Genomic DNA, 13,380 nt, shown 5'->3' on the forward strand with positions numbered 1-13,380 from the left:
GCCGTAGATTGTCCTCGTAGATTTCCTAGGAGAGAGGACCCATGACGCATGAGGTGGGTAGGATGGGCATGTGCTTGGGGAGCTCTGCCCCGGTTGTGCAGGCTGGAAAGTGCATCCACTCTGACATTCTTCATACTGGGCAGTACGTCAGGGTGAACTGGAAGCTCTCGAAGAAAAGCATCCCAAGAGCCTGACGGGGGTTGAGTCGTCGCGCTGCCCTAACATGGTGGTCGGTCAGGACAGTGAACGGCTCCTGGGTGCCCTCGAGCCAGTGTCTCCACTCCTCTAACACCAACTTTATCGTCAGTAGCTCCTGGTCACCCACACATAGTTCCTGTAGACAGTTTCCTTGAGTCATAGGCACAGGGGTGGAGCCGAGGAGGATTTCTGAGCTGCTGGGAGAGGCCAGTCCCACCCTGACCTTGGACCCGTTTACCTCGACTGTGAAAGGCTTGAGGGGGTCTGGGTGTTTCAGCAGGGGGGCTGTGATGAACCAGCCCCTCAGGTCAAGGAAGACATTCTCCACATCTGGGGTCCAGTAGCGGCATTGAAGCTGGCCTTTCAACACTGACATGTGTGGCACTGTGAAAGTGCTGAAGCCTTTGGTGAACTGATAGTAAAAGTTGGCGAATCTGATGAAGCTTGACTTCACTGCGTTCACCTTCATCTCCTCCATACTCGTGCCTTCCAGAGCCATGTGGAAGGAGACGGTGTAGGTGTGGAAACCGCATTTTTTCCCCTTTAGCAAACAGTTGGTGTTGTTGCAAGCGCTTTAAAACAGCACGGACGTGGGCCACATGATCCAGGTATGTTGGAGAGTAGATCAGAATGTCATCAAAATAAATTACTACACACTGTACCTCCCCAAAATATCCTGGAACACCTCGTTTAAGAACGCCTGGAATACCACCGGCACATTAGCTAGCCCGTACGGCATCACCAGGCATTCATAATGGCCCGACTCCTTGTCTCCTTCCCGGATATGCACAAGGTTGCATGCGCTCCCGAGGTCCAGCTTTATGAATAGGCGTGCCCCCCTCAGCTGCTCTATGGCCAATGGGATGAGGGGCATCGGGTACAGATATTTTATGGTGATGGTGTTGAGTCCCCTGTAGTCGATATACGGCCTTAGCCCCTCGTCCTTCTTTTTCACAAAGAAAAAGCTGGCTGAAGCAGGGGAGGTGGAATGGCGGGTGTGCCCCTTCTCCAGCGTCTCCTTGATGTAGGTATCCATGGTGTCTGTTTCGGCCTTAGAGAGCGGGTAGATCTTGTCCCTGAGAGGCACGGCCTATGGCTGGAGGTCAACGGCGCAGTGAGGAGGGAGACACCTGGCGTTTTTAGTGGAGAACACCCCGCTTAGGTCTGCATACTCCACCGGGATGTTTGCTGGGAGGGCGCCCGTGGGGCTCTCCACGGACGTGGCTTCACGTGTCACCATCAGGCAGGTCTTCCGGCACCCCGTCAACAACTCCAGGATCTTCCTTTCTCTACAGGCGATGTTGGGGTCGTGCTGTTGGAGCCATGGAAGACCCAGGATGACGGGGTGTATGGACGTCATCATAACCAGCAGTTCCAGTTTCTTTTGATGGCAGCCGTTGATGGTGAGCATGAGAGGGCGAGTCACGTGGGTAATCGAGCCAGACCCCACAGGACGACCATCCAAAGCATGTATGGGCATTGAGGACCTCAAACAGAAATAGATGATCTCCGCATGTGTGGTTCCCACTGTAAAGCATGGATTAAGAGGTGTGATGGTGTCAGGGTGCTTTTCTGGTGACATTATCTGTGATTTATTTAAAGGAACACTTAACCAGCATGGCTACATCAGCATTCTGCAGTGATATGATATCCGATTTGGTTTGCGCTTAGTGGGACTATCATTTGGTTTTCAGAAGGACAATGACCCTAAACACACCTCCAGGCCATGTAAGGGCTATCTGACCAAGAAGGAAAGTAATGGAGTGCTGCATCAGATGACCTAGAATTCACAATCACCCAACCTCAACCCAACTAAGATGGTTTGGGATGAGTTGGACCGCAGAGAAAAGTAGCCAACAAGTGCTCAGCATATGTGGGAAATCCGTGAAGATTGTTGGAAAAGCATTCCTGGTGACTACCTCATGAAGATGGTTTAGAGAATGCCAAAAGTGGACAAAGCTGTCATCAAGGCAAAGGCTGGCTACTTTCAAGAATCTAAAACATTAATGTATTTTGATTTGTTTAACACTTTTTTGGTTACAACCTGATTCCATATATGTTATTTCTTAGTTTGGATTTAGTTATTTTGTCACTCTTATTTTACAAAGTGTGTAAAACAATTTGACAGGCACTGTATAATATAGAGTATATAGACATAATTCACATTACACCTATATAGTGTATTACATGTATTTGTTCCCGAGCCAGTGTGACAGAAGAAACACTGTTTTTAAAATTGCATTAGAAATTTCCCTCTCTGTCATCCTGTTAAAGGAAAAAGATTTCTCTCACTTGATTCCCCCACAACAGCCGACTGCAAAATGATCAGGCAAGGAGTGGTGTCTACGTAGGCGTGAGAGGGACAGGCATGTGTGTCTAATGAGCGTCTAATTACGAAGCGGGAGTGACTCTGCATACAGTACAAGCGTTTACATAATCCTTAATCAGGTTTTGCCACTACCTACCTGCAGGACCAGATGAAGCGGTTGAGAGAGCATTTTTTTATAGGCATGACTTCTACGTGGTGCTCACCCCTCATTCTAGAAAGATGTTGTACAATCTGACATCAGACAATGTTCTTGACGGAGCGCACAGAGTGAGTACATGCTGTACTGATGTGCTTCCCAACTAATTGTGTAAACCTAGATATTAAAAGCCAATACCATCTAATTATTTCCAAGGATTAGGCCAAATCTAGTTCAGAAGGGCACTTTCTCTCCACCTCTGCAGACTGTAGCCAAGCAGTAGAACTCTACATTGAAGTGCAACACTTTGATACTGCATAAATCATTAATTTGTTATTTTAAGGGTAACTTTGATTTGTTGATCTTTTATTCAACAGGTCAACGTCAGGATTAAAAAACCCCGGCTGGTCTACGTCTCGTGGCTCAGTGCCCTGAAGATCATCTTCCCTATCTCCTTCATATGGAACCCTATTCCTCATAAAGCACTGGTCAAAAGAAGGGCACTACATAGGGAACACATCACCATTCAGGATGCAGCCTAGCTCATTTAAGGAGCTCATGGGACTAATCAAGATAGGTGGTAAATTAATTCAAATGAATATTTTAAAGCCAGGCATAATATATTAACATTATCAAAGTGAATTAAATGCTGTGCACTCATCAAAGTGCTTTTCAATGTGTTTTAACAAATCATAGATTTCAAGTTGGTCAGATTGATAATAGTCGGATGGTTAATTTCCACGAATTTGGCCTGTAATACATATTGTATCTGAAGGCGAGAGAGATAAACATGGATTTTGTTTACATTGGATTATCAGGTCATCAATGACTGGCCACTCTCCTCACACAGCTGTGTTAGTTTTTTGTGCCGGGCCTTTAGTGTTGTGTGATTCTGCTGTTTGATGTATTGCAGTGATGGGCTGAAACAGTTTGGGAAAGACTCCAAAACAAATCATATTAAAGGCTTTCTTTCACCACAACGAACTTCAAACATGTTTTCCCTCTTTCTCCCTCTATAAAACAGAACACGATGCAGGCTTTAAAAAAGCGTAAAATTCATAGTTTCTGTTTGATATTACAGTACACAAAAAAAAGACCGCAAGAAAGAATTCAATACTGTCCAAATCTGATGTCCTAGGGAGGACATATCTCAAATAATGCACCACGTTGATTAATTTATAGTTTATATTGACTCATGATTTGACTAAAGAAGCCCTCTGACTTTACCCTCTAAGTACAAGACACAACAAATTACTGGAAGAGCTGGGAATTTGGTATGAAAGCAAGAGATTAACAGAAGTCCTCGAGCCAACTACTGCATAGATTTTGATAGTGTGGCCTGTGTGTGAACCACCCCCTGAAGCGATATGTTAAACCCATCACAGCAACGCGCTACCCAAATATATCTCTCTCTATTTCTCACTCTCTCCACCCTCTCTCACACAGTCATCTCAAAGTTAATTACAGTGTTACTTTTATGTGTTAGAGCAGCACATCAATGAGAAGCCTGAATGGATCAAATCCCCTGAGAAGATATCTTTATGGTAGTGAGTAAGTGCAGTGGTGATGAGTGATATAGCATATGAAAACCACACAGGGATCCCTCTCAAACTAGCAACATGCCAAACTGAGAGAGAGAGATGGTAAAGAAAGAGACTGACTCCTTTGAGACACAGGACTGGCTCCCAGACAGGTTTAATATGTGGGGAGCCAGGATCAGAGGGCCACCATGTCTCCCATTAACAGATCCTCATGGCAGATTTAACACTCCAAAAAATCACAAGGAAAGATGGGAGTTACATCCCAAATGGCAGACTGTTCCCTAAACAGTGCACTACATGTGAACAGAGCCATATAAGGGCCTAGACAATAGTAGGGCACTATGTTAGTAATAGGGCTCTATTTAGGAGGCAACCTTTAAACTAGAAGACAGCTTCATACTGCTCCAGCCAGTAACCAAAGCAAAGAGAGAAACAACGTGTTGATGGGTTTAAAGTTAGTATCAACTCAACAAAAAAAAAGACCACCCTTTGGCAAGGATATTGTATGGAAAGAGAAGAACAAAAAAGAAAAGCACAATAAAAGTATGACATGCCAAGACACACCACGACCTGTCCCCCAGTTGGACTGGCTCTATGACTGTCACAATGTAATTAGAAAGAATTTTACAGCCCATTGTAATAAAACAATTATGATAAACAGCTATCCAAGCAGTGCGGTCGTTGGTGGACGACAACCTACCTGAGTTATGTGATAATGTATATAGTGGCTGCATAGGTCACATTTAGAGCAAGGTGACCAGACATTCACGTTTCCTGGGGACAGTCATTTATGGTGGCTAGCCTGGGGAAAAAAACAAAGTAACTCAGAAATTTTATTATTTCAATAACCATATGCTTTTAGACTAACCTTTCCTTTGAAATTGTAGTTTACATCCCTGCACCAGACCCTTTATGAGTAAGTTCTATCTGTGAGGAACCGTAACCAGTGCAAGAATAGTCCTGGCCATGGCTAGGAAATGTTGTAACGCATAACAATACCATTTCAGCACAGGTGTTCAACTTGTTCCTGGGAGTGCCATGTGTCTGAGGGTTGCCTGACCATGATTGATTCATCAATGTCACTAATTAGTTAGGAGCTCCCCTCACCTGATTGTCAAGATCTTAACAGGACACCATTTAAAAGGAAAAAAACTGGAGATGTTGGATCCTCCGCAGAATGAGTACACCCCTGCGTTACAGGAACAACATTGGCTCCAAAAACTAAAAACAAACAGTTTCTGCACAACCCCCCCCCCCCCCCCCCCCCCAAAAAAAAAGTGGTTAGTAACATACAGTATTTATGATAAAAAAATAAAAACACTGTGACGGCTGTTTAAAATTAGAAGGAGATCATCTGTTTCTTGGTGCCTTTTTTTCACTACCAATTGTATGAAATTAAACATAGATATTAACATGCTAGCACAGATGTTAACATATTGGAGAGCATAGGCTGAGCATTAATTGGTATGGGTGAAAGCTAAGCTCCGTCCCTGTTGGAGAGAGAAGTGAATCACTGACAATCATGATGATTCATGACACTCTCTTTCACCTAGCAAGAGCCCATAAATAAAGTGTATATGCAAGAAAACACCTCTACAGTTTTCTTCAACTCACTTCACTTAGCTTGAACTTAGCACAGCTAGTAGCATGCACATGAAGGGGGATTCACATAATAGCCGGTATACGATGCGCCCAATACAGTGTATCCATTGGGTGCATCATATAGATTTGACCATCAACTATAAGCCAGTTGGCTGCATGTGGGGAAGCTATCGACTTCAGGAGTCAAAGTTTAAATTATTTCAACTTTGAGCACTGTGATTGTTGGGCTGGCGTTTAGGAAAGCAGAGCTGGTGTCCTTTATTGAGAACTATAGTTCTTTAACGCTAAGAATAATGGCTATATGCATGCAAACATTATTTTATTTTTACTTTAACTTTACTTTACTTTATTTATACTGAGAAGTCAGAGACCTAGTTATCTTTTACAGCTGATCAATGTGTTATGTGTTTTTTACAAATAAGATGAAAAACAGACATTTTACAAAAAGCTGTTACACTGAACAATAAAAAGGTGATTTATCACTGGCCTAAAAGGCACCAAAATGTCTAGCATTAAGCACTGGCGTAGCGTGGTTACGCCTGGCCGGGGAGCAAGCTGTCCTTACACCCCACTCCGGGACAGAAAATTACAATGCAGTATATACAGGCTCTGGTCATAAAAATAGAATATAATCAAAAAGTTGATTTATTTCAGTAATTCAATTCAAAAAGTGAAACTTGTATATTATATTCATTCATTACACACAGACTGATATATTTCAAATGTTGATTTCTTTTAATTGTGATGATTATAACTGACAACTAATGAAAATCCCAAATTCAATATCTCTGAAAATTTGAATATTAAGACCAATACAAAAAAATTATTTTTAGAAATGTTGGCCAACTGAAAAGTATGAACCAATCAATCAATCAAATGTATTTATAAAGCCCTTTTTACAACAGCAGTTGTCACAAAGTGCTTTACAGAGACACCCGGCCTTAAACCCCAAGGAGCAAACAACAGTAGTGTTGGATTTCAGTGGCTAGGAAAAACTCCCTAAGAAAAGGATGAGCATGTAAAGCACTCAATACTTAGTTGGGGCTCCTGTTGCCTGAATTACTGCAGCAATGCGGTGTGGCATGGAGTCGATCAGTCTGTGGCACTGCTCACGTGTTATGAGAGCCCAATACAGAAGAGCAGATAGTGGCCTTCAGCTCTTCTGTATTGTTGGGTCTGGCGTATCACATCTTCCTCTTCACAATATCCCATAGATTTTATATAGGGTTAAGATCAGCCGAGTTTGCTGGCCAATTAAGAACAGGGATACACCATGGTCCTTAAACCAGCAGCAGGAAGCATGAAGTGCTCTGAAACATCCTGGTACACGGCTGCGTTGACCTTGGACCTCAGAAAACACAGTGGACCAACACCAGCAGATGACATGGCACCCCAAACCATCACTGACTGTGGAAACTTTACACTGGACTTCAAGCAACATGGATTCTGTGCCTCTCCTCTCTTCCTCCAGACTCTGGGACCTTGATTTCCAAAGGAAAACAGAGAACATAACTTTGGACCACTCAGCAGCAGTCCAGTCCTTTTTGTCTTTAGCCCAGGCGAGACGCTTCTGACGCTGTAAGTGTTTGGGAAGTGTTTGAGTCACATTATGACGTGCTGTGATGAAATTCATGCCTGTGAAACAGCCTGTGATTTCGACTGTTTAATTCGATTTTTGGTGTGAGTTTGAATCCAGGCCTCGATTGGTTGGTGATTTTGGTTTCCACTGACCACTGTTACGTCATTTTGTTCTCAATGAATTACACAATGTTCAGTAAAGATATTGATTTTAATATATTTCCTTCATGGAGACTCGATGTGTGATTTAAGTGTTCCCTTAATTTTTTTTGGACCAGTGTTAAATAGTATAATTTGTCAGTTTCAACATTTTATATTTTGTCTTTGTACTATTTTCTATTGAATACAGGGTTTAAATTATTAGGAAATCATTGCATTCTGTTTTTATTTACATTATATGCTGTGTCCCAACTGTTTTGGAGAAAAGGGGTTGTACTTCCATGTTTCATAGATTAGAGCAGCACTAATCAACAGACCTGGGACAGGTTTGTCGCCCTCTGTTGCTCATAAGGTTGACACCTAGCAAAGCAGCAAATAATTTTATTCTTTGAATAAACTAAGTGAAAATTTTTGGTTATTAACACTTGAGGGGTCCTGCATAAATGCTTGGGTATCATTTATTCCCTATCATTTATTCCTTCATTTTAATTTTGAATGGACATAAACATTCTCTCAAATAGATGTTGCAATAAAGTAGCAATTAAAGGCATTCAATAATGGAATTTCTATCAGTAATGAGCCTAGTGTTTTAGCAGTGGAGGAATTGTTCTTCAGGAATTTTACAGTTTTCTATAATATTTCTGGATTCCCATTACAGTCAGACAGGGAGTTTAAGCAATTTTCAAAATGCACCTTTTTTTATTGCCTTATATACAGGTTTCTCATGTGTTGCACAGCTTGACAGTCAGCACTTGAAGCTGTTTTTCTGGTCTAAGCCCATTCCACATTTCTTTGATGAATAGCATATTCATCACCCTTGGGCTTTTGCACACTGTATCGTGTTATGACATAAAATCTAAATGGATGTAATTAGGAAATAATGCCACTGATCAACACAAAAGGGTCCATGAATTATAGACATGCATAAAACAGAAGCTAAGCTAGTGCTAGATAATTTCACTAGTCAAGGGCTCTGAGACAGGCAAGACCCACTGTATATCATTAGTGAAACAGGTCGATCTGTTCTTCACTCAAACTGTTTTGTATGGCGCATTCCTATCTGCAATGGAAGTAAAACGCTAGCTAATGCACCAGCACCAGCTACGCACCAGGAATGGCAGAAATGCTATTCTTGTACAAGAGCTTCATGACTAAAAGTTCTGAAATTTCTTTGACATTCTCATCTTCATTCGCTTTCTTTGACATATCATTTTTTACTCAGAATTGCACCGTCAGGCTTAAGGGCAGATCTTGTTAAAGATGGTGCCATTCTTAAAGTCCAAATGAAAGACTATCAAACGTTACCCTCCACCACACTAAGATCCAGTTACATGTACTGGATTTCTATATACACTAACCCGATAATCATTACAAAAAGTGATAGAACAACACTAAAAGGAATTTAAGTCAGTGGTTCTCAACAACCACCTGGACCACTCACAGCCCTGGAGTCCCCACTCTCCAGAGGCTGCGGTCCTTCACTAGATCAGCGGCTCCCAAACCTCTCCTGGGGCCCCCCAGCCATTCCTTCTATTAGATGTATCCCAGAGCTAGCACAAGCCTCACACACCAAAGTTTAACACATTAATCTCCTATTACCCCCATCAGCAGATGAAATCCTACAACTACTGACGTGGTTGGTTACCCACCAATCTGCCCCTTGACCCCATCCCTTTCCCAGATCTGCAAACATTTTCTTAGTCCTCAATTTCATCAGTAAGTCATTGCTGACCACTCGTTGCCAGAGTTACTCCTCACTTTAAGAAATCATCACTTGACACTTTTGATGTCAGACAGACCTGTCTTGAGCGTGCTTTTTCTGAACAACTCTCTTGTTATACCTCTCTGATTGATCTCCTCAATCCTAAGCAGTTAAGATGGGTCAGTTAACTGAATCCACTCTCTACTGTGTCACAGAGGCTATTTGCAATACCTGTCTTCTCTGTTTTCATCCTTCTAGACCAATGCACTGTAATTGCATTATGGCAGGCTGTTCCTTTCAAATGCCTGTCCCCCAGGGCCCGCTTCTACACCCTGTCCTCTTTCTACACACCAAGCCACTTGGGTCTGTCGTATCCTCACACTGTCTCTCTTGTCATTGATATGTGGAAAACACAGTCCTTCTCCCTAGCCCTTCTGACACCCAGATGCCACTCCCCATTTCCACATTCACGGCAGACATCTTCGCTTGGATGTCGACCAACCTCCTCAACTTCCACAAAACAAAGCTGCTCTTCCTACCAGGAAGGCATGTCTCATGCTATACAACATTCGTAGAGTACATCCTTATCTTAGACAAGAAGTGGCTCATGTATTAATCCAGGCACTTCTTACGCCTGAACTACTACTATATACTGGCAGGGTAGGTTTGTACGGCTCCCTGCTTGTGACATCAAACCCTTGCAACTTACCTGGAATTCCACATCCCACCTTGTGCTCAACTTCCCCAAGTACTCCCATGTTACCCGTTTCTCTCTACACTAAACTGGCTTCCAGTTAAAGCTTGTATTCACTACAAGACCATGGTCCTTGCCTATGAAGAAGCAAGGGGAACTGCCCCTCCCTACCGTAAGGCAATGCTTGAACCCTGAGCTCTTGGTTCTGCCAGCTCTGGTCTCCTGCTCATCCCATTCCTCCCATGGAGCCCAGTCTCTGGTACCCTAATAGTGCCAGAACACCTTCCCCGTGAAGCTAGGACAGCAAAGTACCTGCCCATTTTCCGTGCCATGGGTTTCCTGAAACCCCACCTTTTCAAAGACAATCTAAAACCAACTAATTACAAAAAAAAATGGGAGGAAGAAATGGGCTCTGAAATACCTGTTAGATTGTGAGGATAACTTGAAATACAATTCAGGCCGTAACTCAAGGCACTGTTTCGTACAATTTGACATCGCACATAGACTACACCAAAGCTAAGCGCCATTAGAAATATCCCTGACACCTCTCCCGTGTGACAATAGTCAAGCTTTTGATGGCACATTGAACTTTCACATCTTTGCCCTATGCCTTAACCCTCACAACGTCTGGTCTGGAATCCTTGGCATCTTTTCTGAGTTCCTGGGCCCTCATTTATCAATGTTTCTTAGAAAAGATTCTAAATGAAAAGTTTGAATATTGGTATTTATCAATTGCTCATACACTTGATATAAACAATCCTTTAAGTATTTTGCCATTATAAATCAGACACTTTCTAAAGCACTGTTCTAGTGTATGTGAAGTCACCATCCATCATCTTCCGCTTATCCGGGGCCGGGTCGCGGGGGCAGCAGTCTAAGCAGGGATGCCCAGACTTCCCTCTCCCCAGACACTTCCTCCAGCTCTTCCGGGGGGACACTGAGGCGTTCCCAGGCTAGCCGGGAGACATAGTCCCTCCAGCGTGTCCTAGGTCTTTCCCGGGGTCTCCTCCCGGTGGGACGAGACCGGAACACCTTCCCAGGAAGGCGTTCCGGAGGCATCCGAAACAGATGCCCAAGCCACCTCAGCTGATCCCTCTCGATGTGGAGGAGCAGCGGCTCTACTCTGAGCTCCTCCCGGGTGACCGAGCTTCTCACATCATCTTCAAGGGATCGCCCAGCCACCCTGCGGAGAAAGCTCATTTCGGCCGCCTGTATCCGGGATCTTGTCCTTTCGGTCATGACCCAAAGCTCATGACCATAGGTGAGAGTAGGAACGTAGATTGACCGGTAAATCGAGAGCTTCGCCTTGCGGCTCAGCTCTTTCTTCACCACGACAGACCGATACATCGACCGCATTACTGCAGAAGCTGCACCGATCCGTCTGTCAATCTCCCGTTCCATCCTTCCCTCACTCGTGAACAAGACCCCTAGATTCTTAAACTCCTCCACTTGAGGCAGGCACTCTCCACCAACCTGAAGTGGGCAAGCCACCCTTTTCCGACTGAGGACCATGGCCTCGGATTTGGAGGTACTGATTTTCATCCCCACCGCTTCACACTCGGCTGCAAACCGTCCAAGTGCATGCTGAAGGTCCTGGCTTGAAGGGGCCAACACGACAACATCATCCGCAAAGAGCAGAGACGAAATCGTGTGGTCCCCAAACCTGACACCCTCCGGCCCCTGGCTGCGCCTAGAAATTCTGTCCATAAAAATTACGAACAGAACCGGTGACAAAGGGCAGCCCTGCCGGAGTCCAACATGCACAGGTAACAAGTCTGACTTACTGCCAGCAATGCGGACCAAGCTCCTGCTTCGGTCGTATAGGGACCTGACAGCCCTTAGTAAAGGACCCAGGACCCCATATTCCCGAAGCACCCTCCACAGGATGCCGCGAGGGACACAGTCAAATGCCTTCTCCAAATCCACAAAACACATGTGGATTGGTTGGGCAAACTCCCATGAACCCTCCAGCACCCTGTAGAGGGTATATAGTTGGTCCAGTGTTCCACGGCCTGGACGAAAACCACACTGTTCCTCCTGAATCCGAGGTTCTACTATCGGCCGTATTCTCCTCTCCAGAACCCTGGCATAGACTTCCCCGGGGAGGCTGAGAAGTGTGATCCCCCTATAGTTGGAACACACCCTCCGGTCCCCCTTCTTAAAAAGAGGGACCACCACCCCGGTCTGCCATCCCAGAGGCACTGTCCCTGACTGCCACGCGATGTTGCACAGGCGTGTCAGCCAAGACAGCCCCACAACATCCAGAGACTTGAGGTACTCAGGGCGGATCTCATCCACCCCCGGTGCCTTGCCACCGAGGAGTTTCTTGACCACCTCTGTGACTTCAGCCCGGGTGATGGACGAGTCCACCTCTGAGCCCTCATCCTCTGCTTCCTCAATGGAAGACGTGACGGCGGGATTGAGGAGATCCTTGAAGTACTCCTTCCACCGCCCGACGACATCCCCAGTTGAGGTCAACAGCTGCCCACCTCTACTGTAAACAGCGTTGGTAGGGCACTGTTTCTCTCTCCTGAGGCGCCGGATGGTTTGCCAGAATCTCTTTGAGGCCAGCCGATAGTCCTTCTCCATGGCCTCACCGAACTCCTCCCAGGCCCGAGTTTTTGCCTCCACAACCCCCCGGGCTCCCGTCAGCTGCCTCAGGAGTCCCACAAGCCAACCAGGCCTGATAGGACTCCTTCTTCAGCTTGACAGCATCCCTTACTTCCGGTGTCCACCACCGGGTTCGGGGATTGCCGCCTCGACAGGCACCGGAGACCTTACGGTCACAGCTCAGAGCGGCCGCTTCGACAATGGCGGTGGAGAACATGGTCCACTCGGACTCAATATCTCCAGCCTCCCTCAGGATCCAGTCGAAGCTCTGCCGGAGGTGGGAGTTAAAAATCTCTCTGACAGGAGACTCGGCCAGACGTTCCCAGCAGACCCTTACAGTACGCTTGGGCCTGCCGAGTCTGTCCAGCTTCCTCCCCCACCATCGGATCCAACTCACACATGGCGGCAGAGCTGGGGAGCTATAAGCAAACCCACACCAGCCCGCCGCCTCTCACCATGGGCAACTCCAGAGTGGTGAAGAGTCCATCCTCTCTCAAGGAGTGTGGTTCCAGAGCACAAGCCGTGCGTAGAGGTGATCCCGACTATCTCTAGTCGGAACCTCTCAACCTCACGCACGATCTCAGGCTCCTTCCCCGCCAGTCCAGGGATCGGGTTGTCTAGGCCCCTGCCTTCGACTGCCCCCAGATTCTCTCCGCACCGGCCCCTTATGGTCCCTCCTGTGGGTGGTGAGCCCACGGGAAGGCGGCCCCATGTCGCACCTTTGGGCTGAGCCCGGCCGGGCCCCATGGGGAAAGGCCCGGCCACCAGGCGCTCGCGTACGAGCCCCAACCCTGGGCCTGGCTCCAGGGTGGGGCCCCGGCTGCGCCATAC

The sequence above is a fragment of the Esox lucius genome, chromosome 14, assembly GCF_011004845.1.
Source record: "Esox lucius isolate fEsoLuc1 chromosome 14, fEsoLuc1.pri, whole genome shotgun sequence".
In the NCBI taxonomy this organism is placed as follows: Eukaryota; Metazoa; Chordata; class Actinopteri; order Esociformes; family Esocidae; genus Esox; species Esox lucius.